This window comes from Copadichromis virginalis, linkage group LG13 (genome assembly GCF_057382275.1).
Source record: "Copadichromis virginalis isolate Kocher_CV1m ecotype Utaka linkage group LG13, C_Virginalis_male_GT1.1, whole genome shotgun sequence".
Lineage (NCBI taxonomy): Eukaryota > Metazoa > Chordata > Actinopteri > Cichliformes > Cichlidae > Copadichromis > Copadichromis virginalis.
In genome coordinates this window covers 21682092-21700511 of record NC_140630.1, presented here as the reverse complement: position 1 = coordinate 21700511, position 18420 = coordinate 21682092, and the positions used below count along the sequence as shown (strand labels likewise).

Below are 18420 nucleotides of genomic sequence, written 5' to 3'. Positions count from 1 at the left end.
TACTTTATTTTATTTTATTTTTTTAACTACTTTATAAATGAGTAGTGCTATGAGAATCCAGTAAAAAGAAAAAAATATTTTAAAAAAAGTATCAGCTGAAATTTTTCATTGTACATCAGTATGGACTAAGAAAACACAATGAAACTATGAATGAAGTCGTTAGCATGGCTTTTCTTATAAAGGGGTAATCAGGTGTACTTTTCAAAACGTGCTTATTGGAACTTTTGTTAGCTCTGCATATACAATGTTTAATATAATTTAGTGTCTATTTATTAAACTACAAGACCTGCTGGGTTGACCATAAGACAGATTACTGTATGGCTGTTTGGATTATTGCACTGGCAGCCGTATCAACACAACATATGTGTTTTTCTCGGATGTGGTATCACTCCTGGAAGTTGCAGTCTTCGAAAAAAAAAAGAAACAAAAAATAAAACACAAATATGTGCATTGTGTCTTTTGTTGTGTCAAAAAAATCACTTCAGGCAATTATAGGGTTATTTGTTAAGTTTTCCCTTGAGCTGCATATGCTGTGTGCTGGCTGATGCCCTCTGCACGATGCTGACATCTGGTTTTTTAAAGTACAATAAACATGCAGTATGCTATTTATTTCATTCACCCATTCATCCATCGCACAAACACATTCAGTCCTGAATGATATGACTGATTGTGAGCCCTTTGTTAGACTGAATCAGTGCTTGAACACTGGCATCTTTACAGTGACTTAAAAAAACTTAAGAGCAGAAAAATTAAGCAAAAGTCTCAAGGGAAGTTTTTTCCAGCTTAGCCGCAGACTCCTTCACATGATTGATTCACGTGATGCCTATCTATTCTAATAAGCTTTGTTACAGTTCATGATCGAAGTCCCTGAATCCTACTGCTTAATCCAGCTAAGATGAGAGCGTATGTTGGTGCAGCTTCTCTCTCTATGCTTAGGAGCTGCAGTGAAAGGAGCATCTGGTTGGAGGCTCAACCTACTGTAGCAGCACAGCACTCTGCATGTCATTATCCAGTCAGCATAGCCAATACTACACTGCATCCCTAACGTGCCCATATGCACAAACTGCTTTTTCAAGACCCCACCCACACCAGTGCACACACACACACACACACACACACACACACAGACACACACTCTTACAGAGCCCAGATGCCTTAAAGTGCAGAATGAGTAGAGCGTGTCTCAAGAGCCAGGAGCTAAAGTGCAATTAAAACCATTTGTAATGTGTCACACCACGTTACCAGAACTAGGACAATTGTATGCTTTGTAATGTAATTTCAACAGATTATATAATCTAATGCATTAAAGCTACAGTAGCAAAACAATTTACTGACTGCTTGCAGGCCTAAACACCAACCGAGAAAAAAAATGAAATCTAGATGGCAACAGCGACACCAGCTCGTCTCGGGGTTTTTTTTTAGATCTCAATGGGTGTGGGGATGATCTTTATACACTTGTTAGTACTCAAATCTTGTGGTAGTTGTAATCTGTCCTGCATTGCATCCTCTTGAAAGAATTCAGCAAGAGTCATAGAGACTGCAGGCCCTCAGCAGAGCTAAATGTAGCTAGAGAGACAGGACATACAAGACCTCTCGCTAACATGGATATTACTTTATTTTAAGCATATAGTGTGAAATCTAACATGAAACTAGAGTTTTTCATTTCAAAGGGGCGAGCACGCACTCAACAGACTAATTCTGGAGTTTTTTTAGTGTCATTGCTCTTAGAAAAAGAGAGACAGAAAAAATGTTTTAATGGACCGACCAACCCAATTAAAATCCTTCTTTTAATAGCCTCCTTCAATTGACTTCTAATGCTCCCCATGGTCTTGTTAATAAATTTACTGCATTTAGTCACAAACTGCCAACTCAAATTTCCCATAGCATAAAAAAAAAGCCTTGAAAGAGATGAAGGGATAGATGAAAGCGAGTGGAAGACAAAGGACAGAAACCACACCACGAGATTTTGGAAGTCAAATGTCAGATAAAAGATAAGAGCTTGAGTATTCAAGCTGAGTAAATGGAGAGCCTTTTTGACATGGTGTCTCCCATATTAAAGTAATTAACTTTGACTGTTATTGCCTCCGCCTTCTGAGGATTTGCTTTACCGCCGCTATTATTTTTTTTCCCCAAAATAATAATAATGCATTACATTTCAGCATTTCTTAAAATTCGATCAACTCAGACAAGCAGTTTCTCAGTTTAGTTCAGCAATGAGAGGAGCCTAATCCTGGTGCTCTAATAGGGTGCAGGCTTATGTCAGATAGTGATTGATAGCTGCTTACATAAACTCAACCCATTACACCCTGCAAAATTTTGGGGCTGCTCACTTGGTAAGTGCTGCTCCCCACAGGGCTGCTCCCCTTGGGAACATACTGTACGGTGCACACATCTCACATCCGAAGAACTCAGCCCTGCCTGACACTCGGCACGCCGCCTTGATTAATTGCTCATCAAGCTGCAATAGAGTTTAATTAACTGATGAAGTTGATCCACCATTCTCCTATAATCTGCTCTTTTTTATGCTTCTCATCCTTTCAGCTGGAGGGTGGTGGAATAGCTTCAGAAATACTCAGGGTGTCAGTTTCTTGTTAAAACTCCCCATCTGCCCTCATTTTACCACCACCGAGATTCTTGCAGCGCTAACCATAAAGCTGCAAAACACTCTGCAGACCGACTCGTCTTTATCGTTATTTTTTCTCAAATTTTCAGTAGCACGGAGAAGCATAATTCTTCTTCTTAAGTATGTCAACAAAACCACATTTGAACAGATATATGAGAAAGCCAATAAAACTACCTTAATGGCGGCTTAGAGAAAACTTACTTAGCGGTCTTGGTAACAGTGTTCTCATAAATAATACATTGATAAATAAATAAACCATATTTTCCCATTAATATTCCCAGTGAAAGAATATAGTGTGTTGCTCATAATGTGCCTGAGGATCAAGCAGATCAGGCAGAATGATCCGCTGACGTTTGAAATAGTTTACTGAAGTGAGTTTATTTCCCCGACCCACGTAAACAGAACGCGAGTGAGAAGTGATATTTGAGATGGTGTTGGGCCTCCTCTCCCATCTCGGCAAAAATGAACACCGCGGTGTAAGCCACCCTAATGTTTAGCTTGTTTATGAGTCATTCACGATGACAAGCATTGTGCACCCGTCACATTTCATATCTCACAAGTCTGACGCCACGGCACTGCAACACATCTCCCTTCAGTGCACATGTCTACGAGGGCTCCGCTGGCAGGTGGGAGAGCACCTCCGTCATTCCCTCGCTGTGTCAGATGTGTGTACACATGCTGAGGGGCTATTACGCTCTTAATGTAGAAGCTAAATGTCTTAATACAGCTAAGGCAGGCAGCCTGTACTGTTCACCTTATCTTTTAATTACCTCTGAGTCTTGGCTTCTCCCTTTTTCTTTTTTTTTTTCTTCTCAAAGCTTGGTTAATGAAATTACACAAGTAATGGAATAATTAGGAGATAGAAAATGGATTTTTTTTCCTTGAAGCATGTGGTCCATATACTTTAGATTATGCAATAATTCAATGATATACCTGCATTTATGGATCCAACATATACAGGCACACAAACAAGTGTATATTGAATGACATACATTATTTTTTTAGTGCTGTGACTTCACAAAAAAGAAAGTGCTGTAAATACACACATACGAAAAGGAGATTTTATCCTGGTAGAAGCACCGTATGATACATTAACTTCCTAATATCTCAAACAATTTAATGACGTTATGGACTGTAGCAAAGCAATTGTCTCCAGTCGGGCCTGCATATTCAATTTTATTTTATGCTTTGATCTTGTGAAAACCTCTTTGACTCTCTCTTACAGAAACACACACACACACACACACCTTCTATTTTATCTTTATCTATCTTTAGAGTATTTATTTCTATTTGCACAAATAGCCTGATGTGCAGCTGCTAATATATAGTGATAAAAACATGATTGACACTACCAATCACACATTAATATCCCCAAATGGAAACAATTTAAACAATTATAAGTCTATTAATCAGATATTATTATCTAGTAATCATATTTTATACAATAATAAAATCAATAAATAAAAAAAAACTTGACATTTATTGACAATGTATGATGTGATGTGTGATTTTCTGTATTTTCATTATGTTTATCGGCTGTGTGTGTGAAAGCTAAGACACTGGGCCTCACCGTTTATATTTACACTACTTCACCTTAAACCAAATGCAGGAACCTGATTTTCTGTTCTCCTTACATCTAAATACCACTGCACCACACTTAACAATAAATCACCAGTGTAGATGAAATTAAGAGGCACAGTGCATTAAAAATATTTAACTGCCTTGATAAGGAACTACAGCTTTGCATAATTTAAACAAAAAGGATATAGTATACCACCGTGCCTGGCATAATAAGGAAAAAAGTGTGGCCTCACAGGCATACCAATTTACAGTATATATTTATAACAGAGCTTTCCGTATAAAAAAAAGGTGTAGGTAAGAATATACATCCTTCTTATTATCTCCATTAACACTATACACTTCCTAAAGGCTCGAAGATAACATTTGGAAGCCTATATCTAAGCTTAATGTAAGCCAGTGGAGTAAATGCTCTTAGATAGCTTCTAAAACTTGAAACAAAGTCGTTCTGCAAGGTTCTCCTCCCCCTTCATTTAACCACTGCCTTAAAGAATCACCAGTGTGGCGAGTTATAACTGCATTGGCTGGAAATTGTGTTTTTTTCAAAATCAAGTCCGCCAGCTGAAGTGCCTAATTATCTGTGAAGTTGGCTTGAAATTGTTTCCATTGCTAGGAGTCTCTATCAAGCCGGTTTCTGTGGGATAGCTTCCCAGTTAATAAATCATCAAGCCAGCTCTAGCAGTGGCTGAAAGGCGCGTGCTGAGAGAGTAGCAGGAGACATACGGCTATTGTACAATTACAAGGGAATCTGAAAACATTCGGTTAAAGCTTCGACACAATACAGCCACAATTTGTTTGTCAAATGCACCAAAGAAACATGTAAAAATGATCATTTTTTATATTATTATAAACTGTGCAATCAGTTGGAAGAAGTTAGCCAGTGCACTTTTCAAAAGGCACTGCTTGTCTTTTACTTAAATGACATTTGCTGTCTGTCTGAGCTCTTTCTCTCACTCCATCTTTGGCCTCTCGTGACACATTCCATCAAGGGAGGTCAACAGATATCTGAAATTTCGTTCTCTCTCACTCAAAGAAATCAATTCAGGTTTCAGGTGATTCTCCTGTCTGTCCACTTATGACAGCTGGCACGCAGTCAGTGTGAATTGACCTTCATCTCTGTCCTCTCCGTCAGGACTTCCTGCGTGCCCCTGAGCACAGTCCGGCTCGCTTCATCTGTACAATTCATACCGCATGGCTTTCTGGCTAATATTATTAAGTGCACATCTGGGAAGAATGGTAAGTTTTTTTGAAAGTATAAGTCAAGTAAAACTAGGGGCAGATAAGCATATGGCCCAAATGACCCTTAAGTCGCAAAATGTGGAGCCACAAAACTTTTTTTTGAACTCCACTCAAATAGTTTTTTCAGGAGAGCAAAAACAACAGAGTTTATTCTCTTTTTTCTGTGATGCTGTTGCAAAATCAAATTTGTGGATTGTATAAGTCTTACAATACTTTGGAGACGGTGTTATAATTTAGAAGGTTCTCACTGAAGAAGGTTTGCAGTTATAATGAGATGATTTCTCATTAATGTGCAAGCCTTTCTTTTTCTACTGAGATCTGTTCCACCATGTTTTCTCACCGTACGCACTCTTCCTGCAATTATGCGACAGGTTTGCTAATCTCGTAAAAGGTGTCACACATATCTCACCTCGGTAATCCAGAATGCAATTTTCAACACAGTTTGGTTAAAGTGTGTCACATTTCCATAATTGCCCCCATTAATTTATAGAACACTGCATGTGTCACTAGATTTCATGAATTTGTAAATGTGGCACAATGGAGATGAAGGTGGGGAAAAGGTGCAGCTGATGACTATTTTCTTGGGACAGCTGAAAATCATTCTCGCTATGAAGTGCCATAAAACTCTCAAAATGATTCTCAGTTTTCTCATAGCTCCACGTTTGGGTCTGTTCAAGATAGAAAACCCAAGTGGAACTAATACAACGAGAAAAGCTTGAGTCTGTCCTTATAACGGTCACACTGGTGGACTAAAATAACCCGACTCCCAGTGTGAAGTGGCAAGGTTGCAATCAGGGGCACATTTTCTTGCTGTTAGTGAGAGATGTAAAGATTCAGTGGGAAAATGTAATTTATGATTTGAAAAATTAAATGCAAAAAGGCTTAAAATTAAGCAAAACATCTCTTTGGTCTTTGTTTATTTTGTAGGCATAAAAGTCATAGTAATTGTTGTAGGTAAATGTTGCTAAACATGTCAAACCACATTAGCTCCTGATATATTTGTAACATATCCACCTTTATTTTATATATATATATATATATATATATATATATATATATATATATATATATATATATATATATATATATATATATATATTTTTTTTTTTTTTTTTTTTTTTTTAACTTTAATTAAGATGCCATGTCACAGTTTGAATTAATCTCACTTCTATGAACTCTCCTACTGAGAAAAGAGTTTATTAAGAAAAAAAAGCAAACCAATCTTTCTCTTTTTGTTTTTGACTGTAGCGAACAGAAAAGGTGTGACAAATTTATAATTATAACTAATATAATGCTGAACACTGTGGATCAACTTCTACAGAACCAAACCTAATTCAGTGCTTGGTATGGTTTGATACACACAAATCTTTTCACCTGCATTTTCTTTCCTTACACCTTGCCTTCATGAAACAGGCAGCTGGAAGCCTTATGTAATGAAATGTAAATGCATTTCAATTAGCCTGAAATGCTAACACATTCTATTTCTAATCTATATTTTCTCTCTCCTTTTTTTTTTGATGCAATGAAAATGTTGCACAGGGGAAATTACAATGGATGAAGAATGCATGGGAATAGTGAGCAGGAGCTACTAACTATGGAACTGGGATAATGCTGTGACATGTTTGCAGAGAGAATTCATATGGGAAAACTGTAATGTTTCCATCGCAGCCGACGAAAGGGAAGCAGAAAATACATTGCTACCCAGCGCGCACAAGACACAGAGACAATGCAATTACAACCAAACGGTTAAGATCTCTTTGTTTGGTAATGCTTTGCATTCTTGTCCACAATTATTCAGATACAGACATGCTCAAAGCAGTGCTTGCAAAGGAAAGCTTGTCACAATATTTGGGCTTTTGTTATACGGGCCTGTTGCAAATCCAATTCCAATTATATAAAAAAAAAAAAGTCCAATTATTTATTTCTTAAGCTCTGTGAGAAAATGGCAATTAATGAATTCAGTTATCAGCTGCTAGCCTATTGGTTAGAGCTTACAAGCCCTTTGAGATTCTTGAATTAAGTTAATTATGTGGTAAAAATGTACTGTTGTGGTTGTAGGGTGAAGGGGAAGAACTAGGTTTTGGAGCCTATAACCTATGATATTTATTTTTTCTAAGTACCCTGAAACTAACATAAGATTTCTATTTTCATGAAGGAAAAACGTGTTGTTGTTTTTTTTTAATTGAGGATCTGTAAACAAAAAATAACATTAAGTGATGGAAACAACCTCAAAGCCTCCATACTGCACAAGTTCCACCGTAGTCACCTCTAAATGAGACTAGTATGTTGTCGGATTTAGAGCAGTGGATGAAGTCCAACAATTTTCAGCACCACCATTAACTGCTACTTTGAAGCTATCTTACATTTGGCACCAGGAAATAGACACACTTGCCTGCTACACCAACAGCGCAAATTAAACTTAGGACTTGCTACTTTTAGAACGCTATCAGAAACAGAAGCAGCACCAGCCTTTTACTGAGCTGTGAACACATCAATAAAAGGTGGAACTTTGACACTGAATATACTGTTTGTAATATTCATCTGGTGTTGTTGAAGTTATTTATGACTGCTTTCTGGTTGTAATTAGAGAATTATGTTTAAATGCTCCAGACGTATCAAGCTACTTGTTGGGTATTTCATTTTTTTTTTTTTTTTTGAGTCCATAACACAGAATAGAGCACTTTTGTTTTTCAAATAACAGTTCAAGCCTCTCTAGAGTTAAGTCTCTATATTATAGACATTATAATTAGGTAACATTAAGGAAATAGCTTATCACACATTATATTTGTCATTTTCCAATACGAAAAGTCACATTTGTTAAAAATTACACTGAAAAACAATATTTTTGCTATTTTACTCGTCATCTGTTTATATAGCATTCATTTAAAGTTTCCTACAGCAGACGTTACTGTTGAATAAATTAGGAAATTATTAACTCTGATTTATTATTTAGTGTGAATCACTCCTTAAATTTTTGTACATAAAAGCTATAAAGAGGGTTTTTTTTCGAACGTAGAAATTGTAGACTTAATCATTTTTTTCCCCCCGGTGTACAAATATTAATAAATTACTATTTTTAATCTATATACAATATCTAATATCAAACCTAAAAATCAATCCCACAGCTGTTGTTACTAATTGAAAGCTTTCTGAATTTTTATTTTTAAATTTTATTTGTTATAACACTACACACAGCTGTAGTGAGCAATTATAATATTGGGATAGTTTCTAGTAGGAATAATAAAAACACACTATCAAACAATAAAACTGAATAAAGAATGTATATTGCCAATAGCTGTCATTTAACTTGTTTTTGTTAAAGTGTTTTAAGGTGCATTTTTCCTTTAAGAGCACCCCGGAGTACTTGTTTCTAATACTTCCACAGAACTGGGAAACTGCCAAGCTTTAAAATTGCCACCATCAATCAAGAGGTTTTAAAGGATGCAACAAGCAATTTCATGGATGACTTTTTTTTTCCCAACTTCTTCAACATTATTCCCCATCACCCGTGTGCTATTGTGGATCCTCCCCCCGCCTCAGACCCGCTCCTGCTTCTCTTTGATTCCAACACCACTGATAAAAAAGTCTCTCTGTGTTCTGTCGCTTATTCATGTCCGGTAATTTCTTAGCTCAGACTAATTTTCCTCTCCCTGAACTGAAGCAAGTTCATCATAAATGTCTGGAACAAGAAGTATTAAGTTAGAACATGCCTTATGCTTCACTTAAACCTCAAAGGAATGAACCTTGTCCTAGATACTTTAGACAAGGGAGGAGCATAAATGCGTTTGCAGTATTTTTAAAATGTAATTGCGAACACTGTTGCAGTGACTCCCTGGCCTCATTTTTTTGGACAAAGAGTGTGGATAGGGATTGGCTGTGGGTGGGGCTGTGTGCTACAATTAGGGAGGCCGAGGAGAAAACACAAAGATAGCGTTGGTGTGTTGGTGACACAGGATCGAGCCTCCCTGTTTGCCATTATATCTAATCAGTGCGCTCTAATCAATTTATTCTGTTCAGTTTAAGCAGAGAACACGACTTGCTAGCAGAAAAACACAAAGTATTCCTTCATAGGAAGGAAAACAAAAGTAAAAAAGAATAATTATCAAATAATAAGCAAAAACTCCTTTAATATTCATTCCAAACTACAGTACAGGGCAATTCTGTGCTACTATATATATTTAGAGAAACCGGATTAGGTACAAATAAACAAAAACAAACAAACACAATCAAATTAATGGGAGGGGAGGCAATGTGGCAATGTGTGATTTCTGCAGCAAATAGGATATTTACTGAATAGCTGTTTTTGTCTTGTTTTTCTCAGACAGTCCTCAAATGGCTGTCTGCTGCTGGCCACATGGTCTGAAAACACAAGGGAGTCTGATACTTACACAGAGCACACTAAAGACATAAGGGATCATTGTCTTTATCCCCAGGTCCAGCAGCTATTTCGGAGCAAAACTGACCCAGCATCTTTCTGCTGATGAATGTTGATATATACTGTGGAAGATTGTTAGGCAACAATAACCTGACCAGAAAAACTACAAAAGAGATGGGGTATGATATGTAATTCACAGCTGAGCGATCACTAAAGACAGCAATAGGTTCCCATAAAAACTATTTTACCATAAATTAATGAAGTAGTGTGTTTTTTTTAAAGCACAGATGTACAATAAATAATAACTTGAGAAGATCTAGGAAAATCCTGACATTTCTTTTATTTTTTACAGGTAAAATTTTGTTCTTTTTGAATATTTATAAAAATATGCTAAAACTAAGGACGTCATTTCCACTGTTGTTTTTTCACTAGCTGAATGAACAGCCATCAACACCTGCCAGTTTCTTCTGCACACATTGCAAGAATTTAAAATTCATCTTCCCCCTTTTCTCCAATGGCAGACTGGCATTATGGTGTCAAAGAAAATGCCGGTTAGGGCAACACAAAAAGGTGACACGTCTAGCCAGGAGCCATCATTATAAGCCATCTGAGTCAGTTTTCAACTAAAGTACTTTTTTACATTTAAAAAAAAAAATGCAGCAGCAGTGTTTTCCTTTTTCTTTTCTCTCTCCAGTTTAACAAACTCCCATTGCAATCAGCAGTGATTTAAATTGATCCTAATCATCTCAATCAACAATGTAATGACACAACTGTATATCTAAAGATTCGAGGAGGTTAAAAAAAAACTCATCCAACCCACTCAATTTCAGGATTACATGCAATTATTCTCACTTGTCATTTACTCCGAGTGCAGTACGGAGCACCTGCTCAGGGATAAATGGTGTGGGTTGAGAATCTGCCAATGAGCACAATGACAGTGGTGCTGACAGCCGCTGTGGAAGGTGATGACAAGTAGAGACTAGTGACAGATACTTGGATGTTTGTCATCTCTGTGGAGCTGACCAGGCACTTTCATCTTAGCTCTCTGTGTTTTGATGCAGCCTTGTCTCTGTTTCCCTTCCCTTTCTATATAAAGATGCCACAGCATGTAGTATATACTGGCTGGCTATGGAAAAAGTGCAAAAACAGACAAGGTTTCACAATGATCTACCACCCTTTTAAACAGCTACTTTGTGTTTAAGTCTCTGGCAAATTATCTGCAGCTATGATCAATTGACGCTGTATATGCAGCGGTAGCTTCTAGGATGAACTGAAGCAGCTTTGCCCCTTGGGATATGGCTGTTTATGCCAGGGGCTCATTCATCTTCACAGTCCTTGTTGGTCATTTGATATCCATCAATTGATTATTTTTGGAGGGGCTTGGCTTTGTAACTACGGAGCAGTGTGTAGCGATTAATTGGTTAACTAGATGAGGTATTGAGACGTTTTAATTGTTGCGCTGTGAGGAAGCCAATTACATTTGCTCAAATGAGTGTGGATTGATTAAGGCAGGCTCGTTCGTGGGCTCCATCAACATGAAACTAATGGAAGGAGAAAAGTGTGTGATTCTTTGGGTGCAGTTGTTGATTTCTGAGATGATTTAGCACCTTCTAATGAGACAAGGTCACCTTGCTCCTGGCCTTTTAGGTCATTCTTTAACTGCTTTCTGACATGCTCACCAACAATTGGAACTTTTAACTACTCAAGGAGTGTAAAACTCACCAAAGCCTGGGTAGTTTTGCTATTAGTATTTGTTTACCTGTTTGCAACCCTGCATTCCATATATAGCTTTAGTGAAATTGGTGGCCTGTTTTCTGGGCAGAGGCTGAATGTTTTCTAGCCTACCGGTTACAGCACATAAAGGAGCTGCTCTTGCTGGTAGTGAAATTAGAACAGGGCAGTCAGGTGTTACTGCAGTGCACCTTAAACCTGTCAAAGAGAATGGCCAGTACTTTTGATTTGGCCTCTCCAGAAGTTGCAGCAAGTGGTAATTTGCTGATACCATTTTTTTTTATCCACTGTTAACCTAATTTCTGCACACAGAAATTGCCTGTCCAGAGGGAAGGAAAACAATTCAGCCTGCTGACAGAACATGATTTGACTCCTCTAACCTCAAGGTACCACACAGACATGTACTGTAGCCCTGCTCGTTTAAGCAAACTATTCTGGCCTGTTTTACATTTGAAATAACTCACCTGGAGCACCGAGGTGAACGGTAATACACTGTATATAAAGTAGCCCTGTTATTGGAAATGTAAACTTAAAACTTGTGATATGGTCGCAACTTAGAAACATTCACATAGATAGAAAAAAGTCCTAATCTTTCTTTTCAATGAGAGTCATCAGAGAAGCCTTGATCCATACAATTTTTATCTCTGTTTCATCATGATTATGTAAACTGCAGCTATTTCTCTGGTAAAACATGATTCGTAGGGGCCAAGGCAATGTGATGAAGACTTGTGTCAGGCCAAGTGAGCTGGAACTGATGGTGCACATAATTAATGGTCTGAAATAGACTGAGAATTAGTGCTGGGCTGGGATGTTAATTGACTATGATACTTGGGCTGGTGCCTCTCAGCCTGAGGCTCTTATTCTTTTCCCCGTGCTTTGCTGTATCACTTTGCTTCAATTTTCCTGATGTCCTATTTCCCACTTCTCCCTCTACTTTTCCTCGATTTTGGCCTCCTACTCAAGTCTTCTCTTCCTTTTTCAATCCCATTTTCCATGTTTCTTAGTCTCCCCTTGACGGTTTCCTCTACCTCGGAGGCATATGGAACTTCAAAAACAGACAAGGACAGACCTGTGACGTACACTCCTCGTGCTGAAGTAGCCACCTATGCAAGCTTTACAAGCCTTGGTTGTCCCTTGCAGGATGGGGGAAATCTATAATTAAGACAAAGTTGTAACACTAATAGGACTACCATGCTAACAAGGGTGGGTGCACATTTGCACACGGTGAGACAACACTGCAAGTTTACAAAAAATAGTTGCCATGACAATGTACTGATATCACCTGCTTAGAGTCCTCTTCCATAATTCATTTGCTCAAATAGATGACCTGTGCAGGTCTGGAGCAAGAGCGTCAGGATGACAGTGTGCTTTAATAAATATGCAAAGTGAAAACAAGGTCATAAATAAGCTGGGTTTAGCATTTCCTTCTACCACAGATTTCCCTACATACATGAAGATTTTTTTCCCCACTCATGTTTGTTGCACTACCTCGTCAAATCGTTCTTTGTGTTCGTGCCAGGGTAAAATTGTGCATACCGGAAAACACTGCACTTGTAGAAAAAAGAGACACTTCCATAAAAAATAGAGCAAACTGAAATTGCAAAGGCATAGATTTGCAGATATTTAGTCCCATGCATTGGCTCAAGGTCCAAAACAGTGAACACTTATCACAGCTTTACTGAAGTATGCTGTCTAAATGAATAAATAAGTCTGCTGACATCACAGGGGATGGTATTAAACTGTTGCTAAGACTGGTGCTTGAGACTAGCAATAGTATGAATAAGGAGAAAAGCTACACTTTTCAAAGCCTTCTTAAAAATACATTTTAAAAAAATGTGTCCACATTAGCTCCATAACTTGTGTTTTTGTAGTTTTCCAATATTTTTTATTTGATGCATAATGGATGTTTTTTTTCTCTCCTTTTGTATAATATACACATTCAATCCAGTGATAGCAGAGCAATTCCACCTGGCATCACGACCACATCCAAAGATAAAATACATCCCTGCTGAGGCAGTTCCGTTTTGATAATAGAAAATCAGACACTGCCAAAGCTTCTCGACCATCATTAATCTCCTGCCCCAGTGCCGACTCACAGGGAGTGACTGGTGATGGAGAGTGGGAGAAGTAGACGATAGAGCGGGAAGGAGAGACCGGAGTGAATGAGAGGAGTGAATTAGACAGTAAAAGAGGAAGGCACATCAAAGCGAGGCTGGGAGGATGAAAAACTCGATTACAGAGAAGACAGAAGGTGAAAAGTATAGAGTGGACTTAGGCGCTAAAGAGAAAAGGAACTCAAGGCATTAAGTAGCTGGTCTATAGGGAACCAGCTGGACTGACGGTATAAAGTCGCCCTAATCACTCCATCAGCGATTACATCGTGTCCGCACACAGATAGTAACCACAGCCATTCCAGTATCTCCCCATCACACCTCATTACTCTACCTCTCAACTACACACGTTGCCTCGGTGATGGTCCCTAGGACATCACACTGCCATGGAGGTCTCACCTGTCAATGCACATGAGCATTACCTCCCATATGACTAAGTAGGCTTATTGGGTAGGCAGCTGTGGCTGAAGTATCCACTGGCCAGAGTGAGTAAAGATTGTCATTGATTTGTTGCGCTGAAGGACAGGCCGAGGTTGAAGGCCTGAGGTTGTGGGGCTGAGGCTGTGCCGGCTGTCAGGGTTTAAAGTCTGCTGGAGTTCTGAGACAGCTCAGCGTACAGAGGCATTTATCATCAGCAAGGTAACTGGCTTCTCTGAAAGCAAGTCAGGCGAAAAATGAACAGCTGCCACGGCTGCACTCACAAAGACCCCACCATTCTTTCTGCCTTTCACCAGACTTGGTTTCCAGCAACAGGAAACAAGTCAGACATATTGTCATTCAAATACATAACTGCTCACAAAGAGCCAGATTCGTCTGGCTGGAAATTAGATATCAGAACTGGAGGCTTCCGAACGTCACACTGTACACAAGACGGAAACAAAATAAAAACAGTTGAAATTAAAGAACAGACGTGGCATACATGTTTTATTACAAGAATTATAACTACCAACTGTGTCCTGCTGACAGAGAATATTTTTAATTAAGCCAAAAATTAAAAAAAAAAAAAAAGGATAATAATTCAACAGCTATACACTTTGTGCTAACAGTTTAACTCATATAAACAAGCCATTACATGGCATCACTACATGAGGACTGGCTTTTTAGAAAGAAACCGCACTCTTTTCTCTTCCCAGCTAAAGCTCTTTTATGCGTTATGCATTCAACTTGGAAATCCGGGAGATTAAAGTTTTGTACTGAAAAGGTGCAGTAGGTGTAACAGTAATCAAGTGTTTTACAACAACATACTACAAAACAGAGACTTGATAATCCCATTATCTTTTTAAGTAGATATAGTGTGTCTGTGGTGTTGTGACTACGTATAATAGGATGCTAACATTTTCCACATGGTGCATATAAATTAGAACATTTTCACTTTCTCATAGTCATGTTGTTTTGTATCTCAGTACTTTCTCTCAAACAACAGCTGCATGCTACAGCGTGGCTGGGTCTTTAATATGAAAGGATTGGCAATGTCTGACCTAATCAATCAGGTGCTGGTAAGTAGAAGCCTGTTCTATTACCACAGGGGGAGAAGGGGCATATGTATCAGTAATGCATCCGCTGACCTCCCACGTAAGATATAATTCCCGTGTGGTTATTTAACACCATTAATGATAAATGTGTATTTTACATGGCAGCATACTCCACCGCCCTCCCGTTAATTTCATCCTCCTAATTCTCTGTTATTTCGCTGTGCCTTTACCCTTTTCTTCCTCTCTATGTCCACCTCACAGTTGCCATATCTCATATTAAAGCTCAAACAGAATGTGGGCCCATTTCCCTGTGCAGTGCAGAGTGTTGGGGAGGGCTGCAGATTAAAAAGCCTTCCCCTGGGTGCGCTCACCAGGCTGTTCAGCACTGCTCGCCAGGGAGATTCACTACATACATTCTCTTTTATGGCCCTTTCCTTATTCATCATAACACAGCTTCAATTTTATTAACTTCTCCAGCCAAGCATACATCTTTCCCTGTGCCATCAGTCTTCTTCTCTCTATTTCTATCCAAACAGCACACCCCATGATGCTCATAAGCACAAGCACACAAGTGTGTACTGCTATTTGCTTCCACGTATACAGATTTAACACTAGGGAACGTTGAGTAAACGGACCCATTTCTTTCAGTCCAAGCACGTCTTTATCTTACTGTTGGGTGTTTCCCAGCGTTACCTTTCCTTGACATTGTGTCAGGCCCAGCTGATGGCCAGCACAAAAGACACTGGATGTGAAAAAAGTACCACAGAGCAAAGTTTCCAAACTCTATTTTATGTCGGGCATACATTAGAACGTAGACTTGATTTCTACACTTGATTTCTAATCAGTGGCTAAAACACTAATCAGCAGGACCCAAGTAATGTAAATATTCTAGCCTGAAACATACAGGAGAGTGTGAGTGCACTTTCATGGTATTGCACAGCAAAATACAGCCGACTCTGCACAGTTAGAAGATAGAGACTCAAATCTATTTTTGGAGGGTTTTTTCTTTCTCGTTTCCTTAGGCTGTGTAATCACAATCCCAGACACTGCAGAAAAGGCTAATTTTACTGGTCACAGTCTTGCCCACCATATGAAAAAGGAATATGCTCTTGAACCCAACGCTACAATGGCTTTAGTAGGTGGAAAAAGCAGATACATTCGATCCAATCACAGTCTCACTGGTAAGGTGATGGCACAAGGGCCATCTCAGCGTGAAAAGCTTTGATGGGGGAGCTTCACCCATATTGTATCATGAAAGACAGAATGTGAGTCGGACAAAGGGAGGGGAAGAGGGAAAAAAAGAGAAGTGGTGTTCCTCTGAAGATTTTAGTGTCAAGAAAACAGACACTGTTGAAGTCTTAGGTATGATATTTACTGACCGCTTAAAGTGATGAAAATATGCCAAGTAAAGCATGGGCTCTAATTGTGTTTACTAATTTTAGCAATGGCACTAAATTGTTCACATTTGGCATCACATTTTCTGATGCCACATGTGATACGAGTGGGTTTTAAATGTTGTTTGTGTAGCGGTTAAGCATAAAGGTAATTGTCAAATAAGCTATATAGATGTTAAGATCAATTAGTACATGATTATCAAATAAATGGAAAACAATGGAACTGTCTTGAGCTGGATGTTGAGTGTCGGTACCATTGAAACTTCTCCAGAAATTACACTGAGATCCAGACTCTGTAAGTCCACTCCAGTCTAATGTAAATGTATTCACCCAGGATTCTTCAGCATTTTCCCCCATGTATCTTTCCTTTTGTCCTGACTAATTTCCCAGCCTCCTTCAAAGAAAAACATCCCCACAAAATGAAGACTGCACCACCGAGTTTGACTGTAGGGATGGTATTAATGAAGTGATCCTCACTGCTGGCTTCCGCACGTCTTTGGGAATTTGTAGCCAGATCGATGAATCTTTGAGTCATCAGGAGAGAGGCTTTTTTCTTTTTTTGGTCAGATACGTGTTTAGGTGTCTTTTGGTTCCCAGAGTGCTATCATCTGCCTTTTATCGAGGAACGGCTTCTATCTGGTCAATATACCAAAAAAGCTACATTTGTGGAGCGCTAAGCTAGTAGTTTCCCTTCTGTGGGATTCTCTTACTGCCACAAAGGAAATTTCCTGTTGATTCAATGTGAACACTGGACAGTGGACCCACATGTAGGTAAGCTATAATTACCCTTATTTGGGAATATTGAAAGCTAATATTCTACCATTTCTTATATATCTTTCCAGATCAGGGCTTTGACACAATATCGTCCTGCAAGTCTGTGGACAAACTCTGATCTTCATGGCTTGATTTTCAGTCTGACATCTACTATTAGCTCAAGGCACCTTATGTTTACAGATGTGTGTCTTTCCTAATTATGTGCAATCAGTTCAATTAGGCAAAGATGCACTCCAATCATTTCGTTAATTGCCAGTGTTATATTGGTCTGTATATTTTCTGTTGCATAAGATAAATATTTCAGGCTATTATTTTCAATAACCAACAAACAGTAATTTTTTAGCATTTTCATTGGGGTATATTATATGTAGCATTAATAGAAAAACAATCCATTGAGCCTGAAACATAGCAAAATACAGAAAACATAAAAGGTTTGACAATATTATGTACATTTTGGTTAATGAATGGAATTTAGCTAAATCACAAAACTACTCAACTACTACTCAACATATTTCGATATAAAAATATCAATGGCAACAATGGAATAAATACTTGTTAAATTCAGAGATGATATTCTGGTTCAATTCAAAAAGAATTATCATGACTATTGTGTTTTTGCAGCTTTCAATTTACAGGTAATATAGTAAATTATCATCTGCTATATGCAGTAAGTGGTAAGTAGTGAGCTAAATGCAAAATAATCTTACTATAACTCAAAGTCTTTGTATGTGCTTGTTTCTTTGGATGCCAACTCATCCCATGTGATCAGAAGTTGAGCAACCAACTTGCCACCCAGTTACATCGTATACTCCAGAAAGTTTTTATCTATATCAGATGTAATGATGCCATCATTTTGCCCAGCAACCACATGGCAACAGGCTAACATGATTTCTTTTTAGCACCAATAACACCTTATAAAATCACCATATCATTTTTATTTCACCACAATAACATCTAAATTATATCCTTAAAACTTCTGCTATGCCTTTAGGTTGCTTGGCAACCACCACAGGAACTTACTAAAATGACATGGGGTTTTTATTCCTTTAAGGACCCAGAACAACTTCTAAAAGCAGCCTCTTGTTTTGATTTCATGACAATGATGTCTCATTAATATTTACAA

The 18420-nt window shown here is 38.3% G+C and overlaps 1 protein-coding gene across 13 annotated transcripts in view; it reads right to left on the bottom strand.

Annotated features, from left to right (window-relative positions):
- Nucleotides 1–18420, bottom strand: part of LOC146695654 (neurexin-1a) — a 271900-nt gene that overhangs the window by 43891 nt on the left and 209589 nt on the right. The gene's annotated exons all lie outside the window — the stretch shown is intronic.